We start from the raw sequence: 16,609 nt of genomic DNA, 5'->3' as shown, positions 1-16,609 counted from the left end.
GAAAAAAAACTAATTGTGCAAGCAATAAAAGTAAGCAAATAGCATTCAGAGCAGAAGTTCATGAAAGAGAGTCCACTGACACAAAGCCAGCAGCTGATTCAGGAGCCCGTTAGTTGCAGACCGCACCCTCAGCTCAGCACAGAGATGTGTAAACCTAGCAGGGTAGCTAGCTGAACCAGCCTGTCCCTTGCCTCTGGCCCTGACACCCTAATCTTTTCAATCTGGTCTGGTGCTGAAATTGTCCAAACCTTGAGTCATTCCTTGCTATCAGACCCAGGATTACCACTTCGATAACCTCTTGGACCCATGTACATTGAAACATGCAATAGAATGCATTGTTTTCACCAAAACAAATCAGCGAGCATTGTGCTGGGCAGCCTGCAAATGTTGCCATGCTCCTGGTGCCTACATCAGAGTCAGCGAAGGGAGTTCGAAGACATGTGATGAAGATCATCTGTGGATGAGGATGAGGGCTGGTGGCCCTCCAGGTCGACGGGTTAGGAGAAGACCAAGGAGCTCTGTGGATGTGATTAAGTTAGAAAGAGTGCAGAAAATATTCACAGAAATGTTCCCTGGATTGGAGGATCAGAGTTATAAAGGGAGATTGAATAGGCTGTGTCCATTTTTCCTGGAGCAAAGGAAAAAAAAGCATTGTTAGTTTTGCATGGTGTGTGGAAAACAAGAAGACAAAGGTTTAAAGTGAGAAGATGGGCGTTTAAAAAGGATCTGAGGGCAAAATCATATGGAGTTGTTAGCATCTGGAATGTACTGCCATTGATGGTCATAGAGATAGAGCCATGAACAGTTTACAAAGCACTGGCCAGGTACGTTAATGAGCAAGGCATAGCAGGATGTGGAATAAATGCAGACAATGTGGGATTAGTAGAGTGAGGCATAATGACTGGCATGGAAACGATTGGTTGAAGGGTCTGTTTTTATGCTGTATGACCCTATCGCTCTATTCTTGAATACAACTATTTTCACACATTGATTAAACCATCGAAACAGTAATGACAAAAATACAATCAAGATCTATTAAGAATTTTTTAAATCTTATGATGTTAATTGTTACGTACCCCGTAACTGGGTAACTCACCAGCAAAGATAGAGAGGTCCGTTGAAGTCTGATGGTACTATTTTAACAGTATTTATTGGTAAAAATACAGAAAAATAATATCCATGCAAACATACAGATACTATACGTCATCAATACTAGATCAACAGGTGCTGGTATAATAATAATCAATAAGAAATAGCTCTATCGTTGTCTAGGGGATAATGTATTGTCTGATGGAAATATAAAAGTCACTTTAGTTCATTCAGGCTGCAGCCTTTGGTTGGAGTCAAGAGAGAGAGATTTTGGAACTTGCCAGAGTTTCCTTTTTTATGATGTCGATCCTTCAAAATGTCATTGGTGTCCTTTTCCTTTTAGCTAAGCCGTTCTTCCGTGGTCAGTCCTGCCAATCCCAGGCAATGGGAAAGGATGCACGTGTGCCCCACCGGCTGTCGCTATTAAACGCTGTCATGGGATTTCTAGCGTTTCTCCTGGTGCGTCTAAAGGGGTTGTTCCCCAGACCTTCTTCTATCCTTACTCACGGGGTCTCAGATGTCAATCAGGTTGGGATGATGCCATCCCTCAACCAGCCCACTCTGGTCATTCCCTGAGGGTTTCAAATAAATAGTACAGTACTCAATACAAAATTCCGTCTCCAAGAGACAATGGCTGTTTTCCATGGCTTTGTATCGCTGTGGGGCCAGGAGATTCCAAACCCCTTGTGGATTCTGCGTGTCTCTCTCTCATTTCCTGGGTCCCAGACCCGCATTAATAGTGATCTTGCGATTCTCAAAAAGGAGGGGGCTACTTTGTACCCTTCGGCCCCTCAGAGTTGGGGCAGAGTCGTAACATAATCAAAACCGATTTTTGTTTTTTTCTTCTAGTATCTACAGTTTATAAATTAATTTGAATGAATGTTGAAACATATCTTTAGAAATCTTGAAGGCCAGCTGGGAATGTAAATCAGAAATATACAGAGATGCTAACATTGCTGATAAGTATGAGGAACAGATTTGTTTGTCATGGACAAGCAATGTCCGTATGATCTGCCATTTCACCCTGGATCAGCCAGATGTAAAACAGATTTGCTTAGTGTGAACTTTGACCATCAGGTGTATTTATAGAAACACAGAAATATAGAAAACCTACAGCCCAGTACAGGCCTACAGCACAATGCTGTGTCGAACATGTATTGACTTTAGAAATTATCAACGCTTACCCATAGCCCTCTATTTTTCTAAGTACCATGTATCTATCCAGGAGTCTCTTAAAAGACCCTGCTGTATCCACCTCCACCACCATCATCGGCAGCCCATTCCACACACTCACCACTCTCTGCATAAAAAAACTTACCCCTGACATCTCCACTGTACCTACTTCCAAGCACCTTAAAACTGTGCCCTCGCATGTTAGTCATTTCAGCCCTGGGAAAAAGCCTCTGACTATTCACATGATCAATGCATCTCATCATCTTATGCACCTCTATCAGGTCACCTCTCATCTTCCGTCACTCCAAGGGGTAAAGTCCAAGTTCACTCAACCTATTCTCATAAGGCATGCTCCGCAATCCCAGCAACATCCTTGGAAATCTCCTCTGCATCCTTTCTATAGTTTCTACATCCTTCCTGCAATGAGGTGGCCAGAACTGAGCACAGTACTGCAAGTGGGGTCTGACCAAGGTTCTATACAGCTGTAACATTAGCTCTTGCCTCTTGAACTCATTCCCAAGGTTGATGAAGGCCAATGCACCGTATGCTTTCTTAACCCCACAGTCAACCTGCGCAGCAGCTTTGAGTGTCCTAAGATCCCTCTGATCCTCCACACTGCCAAGAGTCTTACCATTAATACTCTATTCCACCATCATATTTGACCTACCAAAATGAACCACCTCACACTTATCTGGGTTGAACTACATCTGCCACTTTTCAGCCCAGTTTTGCATTCTATCAATGTCCCGGTGCAACCTCCGACAGCCCTCCAAACTATCCAAAACACCCCAACCTTTGTGTTATCAGCTAATTTACTAACTCATCCCTCCACTTCTTCATCCAGGTCTTTTATAAAAATCATAAAGAGTAAGGGTCCCAGAACAGATTCCTGAGGCACTCCACTGGTCACCGGCCTCCATGCAGAATATGACCTGTCTACAACCACTCTTTGCCTTCTGTGAGCAAGCCAGTTCTGGATCCACAAAGCAATGTCCCCTTGGATCCCATGCCTCCTTACTTTCCCAATAATTCTTGCATGAGGTACCTTTTCAAATGCCTTGCTGAAATCCACATACACTACATCTACTGCTCTACCTTCATCAATGTGTTTAAGTCACTTCCTCAAAAAATTCAATTAGGCTCATTGACAAAGCCATGCTGACTATTCCTAATCGTATTATGCTGTTCCAAATGTTTATAAATCGTACCTCTCAGGATCTTCTCCATCAACTTACCAACCACTGAAGTAGGACTCACTGGTCTATAATTTCCTGGGCTATCTCTACTCCCTTTCTCGAATAAGGGAACAAATCTGCAACCCTTTAATCCTCCGGACCCTCTCCTGTTCCCATTGATGATGCAAAGATCATTGCCAGAGGCACAACAATCTCTTACTTTGCTTCCCATTGTAGCCTGGATTATATCTCATCTGTTCCTGGTGAATTATCCAATGTGGTGATTTCCAAAAGCTCCAGCACATCCTTTTTCTTAATGTCTATATGCTCAAACTTTTCATTCTGTTGCAAGTCATCCCTACAGTCACAAAGATCCTTTTCTGTAGTGAACACTGAGGCAAAGTATTCATTAAGTACCTCCGCTACCTCCTCCGGTTCCATACACACTTTTCCACTGTCACACTTGATTGGTTTTATTTTCTCATATATTATCCTCTTGCTCTTCACATATTTGTAGAATGCCTTGGGGTTTTCATTAATTTTGCTCACCAAGGCCTTCTCATGACCCTTTCTGGCTCTCCTAGTTTCATTCTTAAACCCCTTCCTGCTAGCCTTATAATTTTCTAGCTCTCTATCATTACCTAGTTTTTTGAACCTTTTGTAAGCTTTTCTTTTCTTCTTGACTAGATTTTCAACAGCCTTTGTACACCATTGTTCCTGTATCCTTCCATCCTTTCCCTGTCTCATTGGAACATACTTATGCAGAACACCACACAAATATCCCCTGAAGATTTGCCACATTTCTGCTGTACATTTCCCTGAGAACATCAGTTCCCAGTTTAAGCTTCCAAGTCCCTGCCTGATTGTTTCATATTTACCCTTACTCTAATTAAACACTTTCCTAACTTGTCTGTTCCTATCCCTCTCCAATGCTATGGTAAAGGAGATAGAATTGTGATCACTAGCTCCAAAATGTTTCCTGCTGAGAGACCTGACACCTGACCAGGTTTATTTCCCAATACCAGATCAGTACAGCCTCTCCTCTTGTAAGCTTATCGTGTCAAGAAACATTCCTGAACACATCTAACGAACTCCACCACGTTTAAACCCCTTGCTCTAGGGAGATGCCAATTGATATTGGGAAAATGAAAATCTCCCACCACGCCAACCCTGTTATTAATGCATCTTTCCAGAATCTGTTTCCCTATCTGCTTCTTGATGTCCCTGTTACTACTGGGTGGTCTATAAAAAACACCCAGTAGAGTATTGACACCTTGCTGTTCCTAACTTCCACCCACAGAGACTCAGTGGACAGTCCCTCCATGACGTCCTCCTTTTCTGCAGCCGTGACACTATCTCTGATCAGCAGTGCCATGCCCCTACCTCTTTTGCCTCCCTCCCTATCCTTTCTGAAACATCTGAAGCCTGGCACTTGAAGTAGCCATTCCTGCCCCTGCACCATCCAAGTCTCTATAATGGCCACAACATAGCTCCAAGTACTGATCCACGCTCTAAGCTCATCTGTTTTGTTCATGATACTCCTTTAATTAAAATAGACACATCTCAAACCATCATCCTGAGCGCATCCCTTCTCCATCACCTGCCTATCCTCCCTCTCACACTGTCTACAAACTTTCTCGATTTGTGAGCCAACCGCCCCTTCCTCCGTCTCTTCAGTTGGCTTCGCACCCACCAGCAATTCTACTTTAAACTCTCTTCAAAAGCCTTGGCAAACCTTGCTACCACGATATTGGTCCCCCTGGGATTCAAGTGCAACCCGTCCTTTTTGCACAGGTCCCTCCTGCCCCAAAAGAGGTCCCAGTGATTCAGAAATCTGAATCCCTGTCCCCTGCTCCAATCTCTCAGCCACGCATTTTTCCTCCACCTCACTCTATTCCTATACTCACTGTCATGTGGCACAGGTAGTAATCCCAAGATTGCTACCTTTGAGGTCCTGCTTCTCAACTTCGTTCCTAATTCCCTGTAGTCTGTTTTCAGGACCTCCTTCCTTTTCCTGCCTATGTCGTTGGTACCAATATGTACCATGACCTCTGGCTGTTCTCCTTCCCACTTCAGGATGTCATGGACGCAATCAGAAACATCCTGGACCCGGGCACCTGGGAGGTAAACTACTATCTGTGTTTCTTTCCTTCATTCACAGAATTGTCTGTCTGACCCCTAACTATAGAGTCCCCTATCACTACTGCCTTCCTCTTCCTTTCCCTACCCTTCTGAGCCACAGGGCCAGACTCTGTGCCAAAGGCGTGGCCACTGTTGTTTCCCCCAGGTAGGCCACCCCCCCAACAGTATTCAAACAGGATAGATAGATAGATAGATAGATAGATACTTTATTCATCCCCATGGGGAAATTCAACTTTTTTTTCCAATGTCCCATACACTTGTTGTAGCAAAACTAATTACATACAATACTTAACTCAGTAAAAAATATGATATGCATCTAAATCACTATCTCAAAAAGCATTAATAATAGCTTTTAAAAAGTTCTTAAGTCCTGGCGGTTGAATTGTAAAGCCTAATGGCTTTGGGGAATATTGACCTCTTCATCCTGTCTGAGGAGCATTGCATCAATAGTAACCTGTCACTGAAACTGCTTCTCTGTCTCTGGATGGTGCTATGTAGAGGATGTTCAGAGTTATCCATAATTGACCGTAGCCTACTCAGCGCCCTTCGCTCAGCCACCGATGTTAAACTCTCCAGTACTTTGCCCACGACAGAGCCCGCCTTCCTTACCAGCTTATTAAGACGTGAGGCGTCTCTCTTCTTAATGCTTCCTCCCCAACACGCCACCACAAAGAAGAGGGCGCTCTCCACAACTGACCTATAGAACATCTTCAGCATCTCACTACAGACATTGAATGACGCCAACCTTCTAAGGAAGTACAGTCGACTCTGTGCCTTCCTGCACAAGGCATCTGTGTTGGCAGTCCAGTCTAGCTTCTCGTCTAACTGTACTCCCAGATACTTGTAGGTCTTAACCTGCTCCACACATTCTCCATTAATGATCACTGGCTCCATATGAGGCCTAGATCTCCTAAAGTCCACCACCATCTCCTTGGTACTTATTGTTAAGAGGGACAACCACAGGGGTACTCTCCAGTATCTGGCTGTTACCCATTTACCTGTCTCTCAAGGCCCCGGTGTGACTACTTACCTATAGCTCCTCTCTATCACCTCCTCACTCTCCCTGACCAGACTAAAGTCATCGAGCTGCATCTCCAGTTCCCTAACCCGGTCCCTAAGGAGCCGCAGCTCGACGCACCTGGCACAGATGTGGCCATCCAGGAAGCTGGGAGTCTCCCGGACTTCCCACATCTGACACCCAGTACAGAAGACCGACCTCACAGACATACTTCCTATTCCTATCCTTCACAAGTAGCTTACCTCACCTCAACCTGTTTATCGCCGAAGCCCCGTTGAGCCAAAGCCCTCCGACTCTGTCTCTCTCTACTCTGTTTGCCACTCCTCCTATGCCCGCTGTATAAAGCTGTCTTTTTAAATTCTTCCCACCAGTCTAACTCGCTGATGTCCATGCGCCTGCGCAGTCGTTCCTCAATTGGCTGATCTTACGATTAAAAATTTTTAAATGAAGTCTATAAAATATAAAGTCCTGGAATTTCAAGGGAATTCTTTGAATTGTTGTCTTATTAACATATACATGGTTTTCATAGACCTTCCCTAAACCTAGTAATCTTCTGCCAAAGTTACACAGGGAGGAGGAACATGGAAATTGTCCCCTGGAATATCTTTTAATTCTGCCTGACTGGAATTACATGGGTGAATTCCTCAATAATTTCTCTGTAGATGATAGGAAAAATAATTAAGCCTCATTCCATTGAATATTATCCGCTTATTATAACCCAGGAGCAAATCATATTGTTTCTGTGGACCTCTCTGATGTGCTATGCATCAAGAGTTTCTTATTCCTTAAAAATTGCACCGAAGCTGTTTAATGAGGATCTGAAACTATTCTCATCTCTTTCAGTGATTATGGAAGTAACACTGATGTCAGATTTTACAGCTTGGATTCCTTTCCAGTAATATTTCAAGTTTTTGCAATATTAGTCATTTACACTGAGATTATTGTTCAGAAGAGCATGCTCTTCAATAGTTTGCATTCAACAGCTTGGTAAAAATGCCACAAAATCCCACGGATTGCCTTCGTTAACGTCTTTGTTTTATTTCAGATCCTCAGAATGCTGGAGTTGACTTCATTGTGTGAACGCACAGTTTGTCCTATAATTCCGAAGGTGCTTCCAAGTTATGTCAGTGGTTAAAACAACACAAGAGCCTCCATAGTCAGGTATTCAGCATTCCCCACGTCTCAATGAAGAAAATCATGTAAATGAGTGATCCACAGAAAACAGATATATACCCTCCTGCCACGCTTAGTAGCTGTGTCATGACTAAACAGTAACACTGCTGTGGAGCTTGACGTGTTGATCATTTTCTTTCAGTTTTCCAGACTTCATAGCATACACCCACTTTTAACCCAACCTCCATCTCCTCTGCTTGATTAAAGGTGTTACTATTTCTTCCAAGATTTCAGTCACTCAACATCATGATTGCTCCTCAGTCTCTTCCCAGAAATGCTTCTAGCCATCCTCTGGTTCTTTTCCTGTCAATATATTTCTTTTTTGTTAATGTAATCACAAGCAAATACATGGCAGGTGAAGGGAAATAGAGATGAGCCCTATGAAAGAAATGCTAGATGTATAATTCATTCTTGATTTTCTTCAGATTTTTTTGAAATTGGCTGTTTCTTAGTCAGGAATTCATTGCATGTCATGATATTCTTAGTTAAGTTTAATCTGGGAATCCCAGTCACTTATTGGAAGTGAAATTCAATAGCTTTTGTAAGTCTGGGGCCAAAATGAATAATTCTCAAATAGGTAAGGGAATTGTGACACAAAATTACCCCAGCTGATTTAATTCAGGCAATAGGACCTCTTCATGTACCCTCATGGCCTGGTATGGAAACACTAATGCCTTTGAGCTGAAAATCCTACAGTAGGTAATGGATTCAGCCCAGTACATCATGGGTAAACCTCTCCAAATTTTTGTGCACATTTACATGAAATGCTGTCACAGGAAAGCAGCATCCATCATCAGAGATCCTCACCACCCAGGCCATGCTCTTTTCTCACTGTTGCCATCAGGTAGAAGGTACAACAGTCTCAAATCTCACACCACCAGGTTCAAGAACAGTTACCATCAGCCTCAACCATCAGGCTCTTGAAAAAGGGGATAACTACATCCACTTACCCATCCACTAAGATGTTTCCACAATCAATAATCTCACTTTAAGGACTTTTTATTTTATTATCTACTGTTCTTGTTATTCATTGCTATTTATTTATTTGCTCAGCTTGTTGCCTTCTGCACTCTAGTCTCCTGTTATAGTTACTATTCTATAGATTTGCTGAGTATGCCTGCTGGGAAATGTATTTCAGGATTGTATATGGTGACCTATATGTACTTTTAAAAATAAATTTACTTTGAACTTCAAACTTACATGATTTCAGCACTGATCCCTACACTGCTTGCCAGAGTTTTATCAGCAGGGTTCTATAATCAATGTGAGAGTTACTTAATTTTTGACTGGATTTCCCTCCAGAAAGGGATGTTGTGGCTACTGCAGATGTGAGAGCTAAGTCTAACCATGGAAAGAAGAACAGTAGTTGACTACAGAAGAACACTGGCATCCATTGTCTTTGCTGAAATGGTAGGTAGAACATAGAACGTGGAAAGGAGAACAGTAGAGGCCTTTCGGCCGGTGATGTTGTGCAACCTTTTAACCTACTTTGAGATCAACCTAACCTTTCCCTCCTCCATTTTTCTATCAGTCATGTGCCTAACTAAAAGCTTCTTAAATTGTCACTAATATATCTGCTTCTACCACCACTATTGGAGCCACATTCCACACACGCATCACTTGGTGTAAAAAAAAACAAAGTTACCTCTGATATCCTCCAATCACCTGAAAATTATAGTCCCTCACATTGGCCATTTCCATCCTCTGGCTCTCTGACTATTCATTCTCCTTCCCTCCAAAGGGAAAAGCCCTAGCTCACTCAAACTTTCATCATAAGGCATACTATGTAATACAGACACCAGCCTGGTAAATCTCCTATGCTCACTATGCTTTCACATACTTTCTATAGTGAGGTGACCAGAAATAAACATATTACTACAAATGTGGTCTAACCAGGGTTTTATAGAGCTACATCATTGCCTGATGGCGCTTGAACACAGGCAGAGTATGCTCTATCTGCAGCCAAACTCTTCCGTCTCTGTGTAAGCCAGTTCTAAACCCGCAAACTTATGTTTGTCTGGATTGAATATCTCCTGATTTTCTGAGCTTACCATGGGAAACCTTTCAAAAGCCTTACTAAATCTATAAACACCACATCTACTGTTCTCTTCAATCAATGTACTTTGTCACATCCTCAGAGAATTCAATCAGGCTCCTGAGGCATGACCTGCCCCTCAAGAAGCCATACTTTTTGACTGTCCCTAATCAGACTATGCTTCTCCAAAGGTTTGTAAATCCTGTCTCCTGAAGTAAGATTCACTGGGTTGAACACAGGAATAACATTTGCCATGCTCCAATCATCTAGTCCTGTTGCCAATGAGGACACAAAGATCATCATTAAAGGTGCAGCAATCTCTTCCCTCACTTCCTGTATTAAACTGGGGTATATCCCACCTGGGTCCAGGGAATTATCCATCCTAGTGTTCTCCAAAAATTCTAGCACATGCTCTTTCTTATCTTCGACATGTTCTAGTATACAAGCCTGTTTTACTTTGTCTTCACATATATCTAGGTCCCTCTCACAGGTGAATACTGAAAAAATGTATTCATTAAGAACCTTCCCTACATTCTCCAGCTCCATGCATGTTTCCTCTTCTATCCCTCTGTCTAGTCATCATCCTGTTTTTTTCAACATATGTGTAGAATGCCTTGAGGTTTTTCCTTAATCCGACTTGCCAATGTCTTCTCATGACCTCTTCTAGCTCACCTAAATCTATTATTCAGCTCCGTAGAGTCATAGAAAAATACAGCAGAGAAACAGGCCCTTCAGCCCATCTAGTTTAAGCTGAACCATTTAAACTGCCTAGTTTCATCAGCCTGCACCCAGACCATAGCCCTCCATACCCCTCTCATCCGTGTACTATCCCTATCCAAACTTCTGGCTATGTTGTAACTCTCTTGAACCCTGTTTGATCCTTGCTTTCAAAAGTAAGCTTCCTTCTTCCTCTTGACAAGACGTTCCATATCTCTTGTGAACCATGGTTTCTTCATCCTTCTATCCTTTACCTGCCTTATTGGGGCAAACCTATCCAGAACACAATGCAAGCGTTCCCTGAACAACCTCCACATTTCTGTTGTGTATTTCTCTGAGTACAGATGTACCCAATTTATGCCTCCAAGTTCCTGTCTTATTGCATCATAATTTCCCTCTTTCCCAGTTAAATACTTCCCCATACCATCTGTTCCTATCCCCATCCAAGGTTATGGTAAAGGTCAGGGAGTTGTGGTCTCTGTCACTGTAATGCTCACCCATTGAGAGATCTGACCTAGTTCATTACCCAGTACCAAATCCAGTATGGTCTCTCCTCTAGTTGGCCTGTCTACATGTTAAGACAGGAATTCTTCCTGGACACACCTAACAAATCCTACCCCATCCAAATCTTTTGTACTATGGAGGCACCAATTAATATTATGGATACTGAAGTCCCCCATGAAAACAACCCTGGTAATTTTGCACCTTTCCAAAACAGCTGCTGATCTGTTCTTAGCATTTCAGGTGTTTTTTTTTTGGGTGGGGGGGGGGGGGGTTTGAAGAATAACTCCATAAAGAATAACTTCCTGTTTCTGACTTCAACCCACACTAACTCAGTAGAAAATCCCTCCATGATATCCTCCCTTTCTGCAGCTGTGATACTATCGCTGATTAGTAATCTCACTCCCCTACTTCTTTTAACTCCCTCCCTAATCCTTTTGAAACATCTACACCCCAGAATATTCAGCAGCTATTCCTACTTTCGTAACAGCCAAGTCTTCATCTTTGTAATGGACATCACATCTTAGGTCCGTGTAATGCCCCATGGTTTAGTTCATCGCCCTTGTTCCTGATGCTTCTTGCATTAAAACAGACACCCTTCAACCCATCCTACTGACTGCAATGCCTTATCAACTGCCTATCCTTTATCACAGTCTCACTACACATTGCAACTGCACTGCACCAAATGTTCCATCCTCTGATCTACCACTATGGTTCCCATCCTGTCACCCAGCTACCTGCTTCCTGCAACTTAGGGGCGACTACCTCCCTGTAGCTCTTATCTGTCACCTCCTCATTCTCCTGTATGAGATGAAGGTCACCCAGCTGCAGCTCTAGTTTGCTAGCACAATGTGTAGGGAGCTTCAGCTGGATGCACTTCATGCAGATGTAGTTCAGAACTCCTACATCTGATATGAATGGTTCCAGTGACCCTAGATCCATTCCCACTACTTTAGCTGGACTATAGACAAAGAGAATAAGGAAACTTACCAGAAACCTACCTTAGCTGCCACCCTTTTTCGCAAAAGCCTCTTGAGCCAGAGTCTCAAGCTCTCCACTCTTAACACTATGCACTCCATTCACGGTTGCTCAGCTTGAGCCACACTTATTTTATATGCCATGGCCAAGTGCCTAATAAATCACAATATCTCAAGCCCGCTGAAAGTTTCTAAAAGGTCCTGCTTTTGTTTTAAATCTCATGGTCAGTTCACTCAACAAGTGACTCGTAATGTCTCGAGCCCCCTAAAAAGTTTTGATAGGCCCTGCTTGTGCTTTAAATATTGCACTTGGCTCATTCACTGCGGAAAATAAATTCGAATATAGGGTTAAAAGAGACGTATGTTGCTAAAACTTTGTGACTTTGTGGACATCCTATGTTTTTCCAATTAAGTTGCAAATTTACATAATTAAGATTTTTGTGCTAGGCACTAAGACTACTCCTTAGAGAGATAACATAGCTGAATAAAAAGAATAAGCAGAGACAAAGATGTCACAAATCATGAGAAGAGGCTCTATGGACTGTCAACTCTTTGAAATCTGGGGGGGGGGGAGAGGTACTGGTTTTGCTCACTTGTCTGCAACTAGATAAAGACGCGAGCTGATTTCCCTGTAACTCGTGCTAAAATAAAAAGAGGCGCCGCTTGAAGTCTGGTATGGAGCTTTATTTTAAAAATTCTGACAAATTGATGTAGTCAGCAGGATCCCTACAAAACGGCATCAAACGGTGGAGTAACTGACCTTAGAAAAGGCAACTACGAGTTAGCCCCCTCCAATTGTGTGATCCGCTTTGTGATCCCTGATCCTGGCCTATGATCAGGTAGGAAAGATGGGATCAGCAAGACCAGTTAGGAAAGACTGCAGCATTATGTGAAGCAAGGATCCAGATTCTAACAGCACCTAAGATGATCTCCGATTAGATCATCAAAAACATGTCTGTGTAAATAAGACTTCAAGAGGCGAACGGAAGGAAATTTCATTCACACTTGCGACTGACTTTTTTTCTTTGCGGGACAAGGTAAGTGGATTGAAGGAAGATGGAAAGTAATAAAAGTAAAATTGATAAGAGAAACGCCAGCAAAGAATTCTCTGTAAAGACAAAGAACACGAGAGAGAAGCACCAGGAGCGTGGACGAGCGAAGAAATCCTTGGGAGGGCTGTTGATGCCGCCAAGCTCCCCTGCTGACAAAGTAGGGCTGGAAACTGGGGATAGTAAGTATGTGATTCCTTTCATTGCTGACTCGTATGGTTGGAAATCAGGACGGTGGCCATATTGGGGGTTGGTCTTTTGCTTTAAAGATAATTGAATATTGTAAACGGGGAACAGCGGAGACGGAGATCCTATGTGAGATTATGATTATATGTTAACGTGCTTTAATTTATGCACTTTATTTTGTTTATTTGTGTGTAATTCATCTCATAAGCTGTTGGTGTTGTGTGGACTGCTGTGGAATGGGTCCTGGAGCTGCTGTATGCAGATGACTGTGCTCTTGTGGCCCATACTCCGGAGGATCTTCAGACTGTCCTTGCCGTGGGGGTGAGAGTGTACAGCAGGATGGGGCTGACTGTCAATACCACCAAGACAGAAGTGGTTTGCCAATGGAGTACCAGTGACCCACCCACCCTACCTGCCTTCACTGTTGGTGATGAAAAGCTGTCAGTAGTGCCATCTTTCAAATATCTGGGGAGCATTCTCTCTGAGGATAGCGGCATTGACAACGACATCCAGAGCCGCATTAAACAGGCACCAGCTGCCTTTGGGAGACTTCGGCGTAGAGTCTTTCAGAAAGAGACTTTCGTCCCTCTACAAAGGTCGCCGTATACCAAGCGGTCTCTGTCACCACCCTCTTTAATGGCTGTGAAGCTTGGGTAACCTACAGCGGCCACATCAAGTCCTTGGAGCGCTTCCACATAAGCTGCCTCCAGCGCACCCTGGGAATTACCTTCCGTGAGCGGGTTCCTCACACTGAAATACTTGTAAAGACCAACTGCAGAAGTATTGAGGCCATGATCACCCAGCGTCAGCTGCAGTGGCTGGGGTACATGATAAGGATGCCCCCATGTTGGCTACCCCGCAGAGTGTTATACGGCCAGCTATGTCATGGTCGATGCTCAGCTGGAGGGCCGAGGAAGCGCTGTAAGGATCAGATGAAGAATGCTTTAAGGAAGTGCAAGATCAGACCTGAGGACCTGGAGGATGTTGCTGCTGACCGTAACACTTGGCGACAGCTGTGTAGGGACGGGGTTCGTATTCTGGAGATGGAAAGAACAACCAGAAGACAGCAGAAGAGAGCCAGGAGAAATGCAGCCATGGTTGCCATCACTACCACTACTACCACATTTACACGTCCCACCTGCAACGGAACTTGTGGGTCCGGGATAGGACTGTATAGTCATCAAAGATCTCACCGTTAAAGGAGTCGACGTCGTCATCGGATTCCGATGGACAACTGAAGAAGAAGCTTTGCGCCATGGTTCGGGGAGACCTTGTCTTATTTGGTGGTGTGAATGCTGAATGACAGTGGACTTGACTTTGATAAGTGGCTGGAGGTAGCTAAGAGACATCAACCTCCAAAACAAAATAAAACCACGGAGACTGATCAAACGACTTCCAAACAAAAGAAAGAGTAAGTGCTTCAAGGCTTATATCCCTGCCTGGATAGTCTAAGGCAGCCTGAGCCCAGCCCAGATTCAGGTCTGGACGAAGTTTTAATGTTAAGAAAGCTATATGACAGAATCCAAGAACCCGACGCCTGCTTTATAATGTTCTAGCAACCGAAGCCGATGAGCAGGAGGGGTGCAGCCCCAAGCCAAAGGATTATCCAGGAAAGATGTGCCCATTTTCAGGATCGTTTCTGCGCCGGTGGAAGGGACTGAAAAAGTGAGACATGGCTATAATTTGCGCAGTAGATCAGGAAACGGGGTGAAACAAAAAGAAGCGAAGTCAAAACTAGATTCTGTTAAGCAATATCCAAAAATTATGATTGACACCTCTGTAGTAATCCGGCCGTGGACCCCGTCCGAATTGTGGGCTATGATATAGGATGCTCCTAGTCCCATCAAGAAACTGCACACCTTTCATAATTGGTTGGGACAAATTTGTGAAATTTATAACCTTTTGCCAGGAAATGTTCAGATGTTATCGAAAGTGGTGTACGGAACCACTTGGCATAGCGCTTTTGAAGTCCCTAGAGGAATAGAGGGAGCTTGGGCACAAAACGAGAATGGCGTAGATAATGTTACCCGGGAAACATGGTTAAAGGGAGAGTGAAGGGCCGCCATTGATGGGGCAGCCCGTCAGCATAGTGATTTCGGACAGGTCATTGGGTGTATGCAAAAACAAGGAGAAAATGTAACTGGCTTTATTTCCTATTCACATATCACATGGGAACCGTCTGCAGGAATTGACTTGCAGGACAGTTCTGCTCTGGCAGTACAGACACTCTGTAACTGCCCAGCGACGCTTAATATCTACGAAATCTCCTTCTGCCATGAAAACCTCTGATGCATTTACATTGCACCGCCCTATACACTGAAACATCTCAGCCGAATTATTAACAAAAGGTCCTTTCCGTACTTAATGGAGCAGAAACTCTTTCTTTTACCGGACGCATCTGCTGCGGTCCAAAGGCCATAATGGCCGAGATGTCATTGAGTGAAGAACAGAAAGAACGATTTAAACTGCCAAACCCAACACCTCATGTCACTATAGCCATCTAACCCCTGCGACTCCACAACTACTTGGACCTACGCTGAAGACTTCACAGGAGTTAAAGCCCACACAGTGTATATCTCTGCCCAATACTAATGCTACTCTGCAGCTTTATTCCGCTCAAGCTGAATGTAAAATCTTTGCCCCTTTCCATGTTAAACCAGAGTCTGACTTCTTGCTCCCCCTGCTCTGCCAGAGTACGCCGTACCCTTGTTGCTATTGCCCTCCCTGGGGGCGAAGCGCAAGAATCATGTGGGACTTGTACATTCCGTCCGCACAGTACGTCAGACGACCAATGCTGTTCTCCGATTTTACCAATTCCGAAAGCAGGCCATAATAATGAGTGGCCTTTTGTATAGCCCGAGGGCTATAAAAGATCGTTGTACAGTACAGTACTTCGTTCTCCCGTAGTACCGGATACCAGTATTCTTCGCACATCTGAATGTTATTTCGGTAAGGACCTCTCTTCCACCCATTTCTCCATCCCAATACATAAGGGTAGTCAGTATTTGTTTTCTTTTACGTACAGTGTAGACGATATACTTGGACCTGGTTTATGCCGCAGCAGTCGGACAAGATTTAAACGCCCTCGGGCCGCCAGGGGAAAGTAGAATTTTACAATATGCCAATGTTGCCTCTCCACCCAAGCCGATGGTGAAAAACGCACTGTTGCCTCGTTGAAACGGCGGATAAGGTGGCCCTCACTAAACTGCAGCTTTATCAGCCCATTGCACAGTATTTGGGACACATGCTTTCTCAAGGAACTCTGCAACTTGCCACGAACAAATTGCAACTATTTTAATGCGTCACCTCCTCGTACCCGAACTGAAACGCTTTCCTTTTTGGGAATGGCCAATTACTGTAGACATTGGATTCCT

This window comes from Hemitrygon akajei, chromosome 8 (genome assembly GCF_048418815.1).
Source record: "Hemitrygon akajei chromosome 8, sHemAka1.3, whole genome shotgun sequence".
Lineage (NCBI taxonomy): Eukaryota > Metazoa > Chordata > Chondrichthyes > Myliobatiformes > Dasyatidae > Hemitrygon > Hemitrygon akajei.
Note: the sequence above shows the minus strand (reverse complement) of the source record.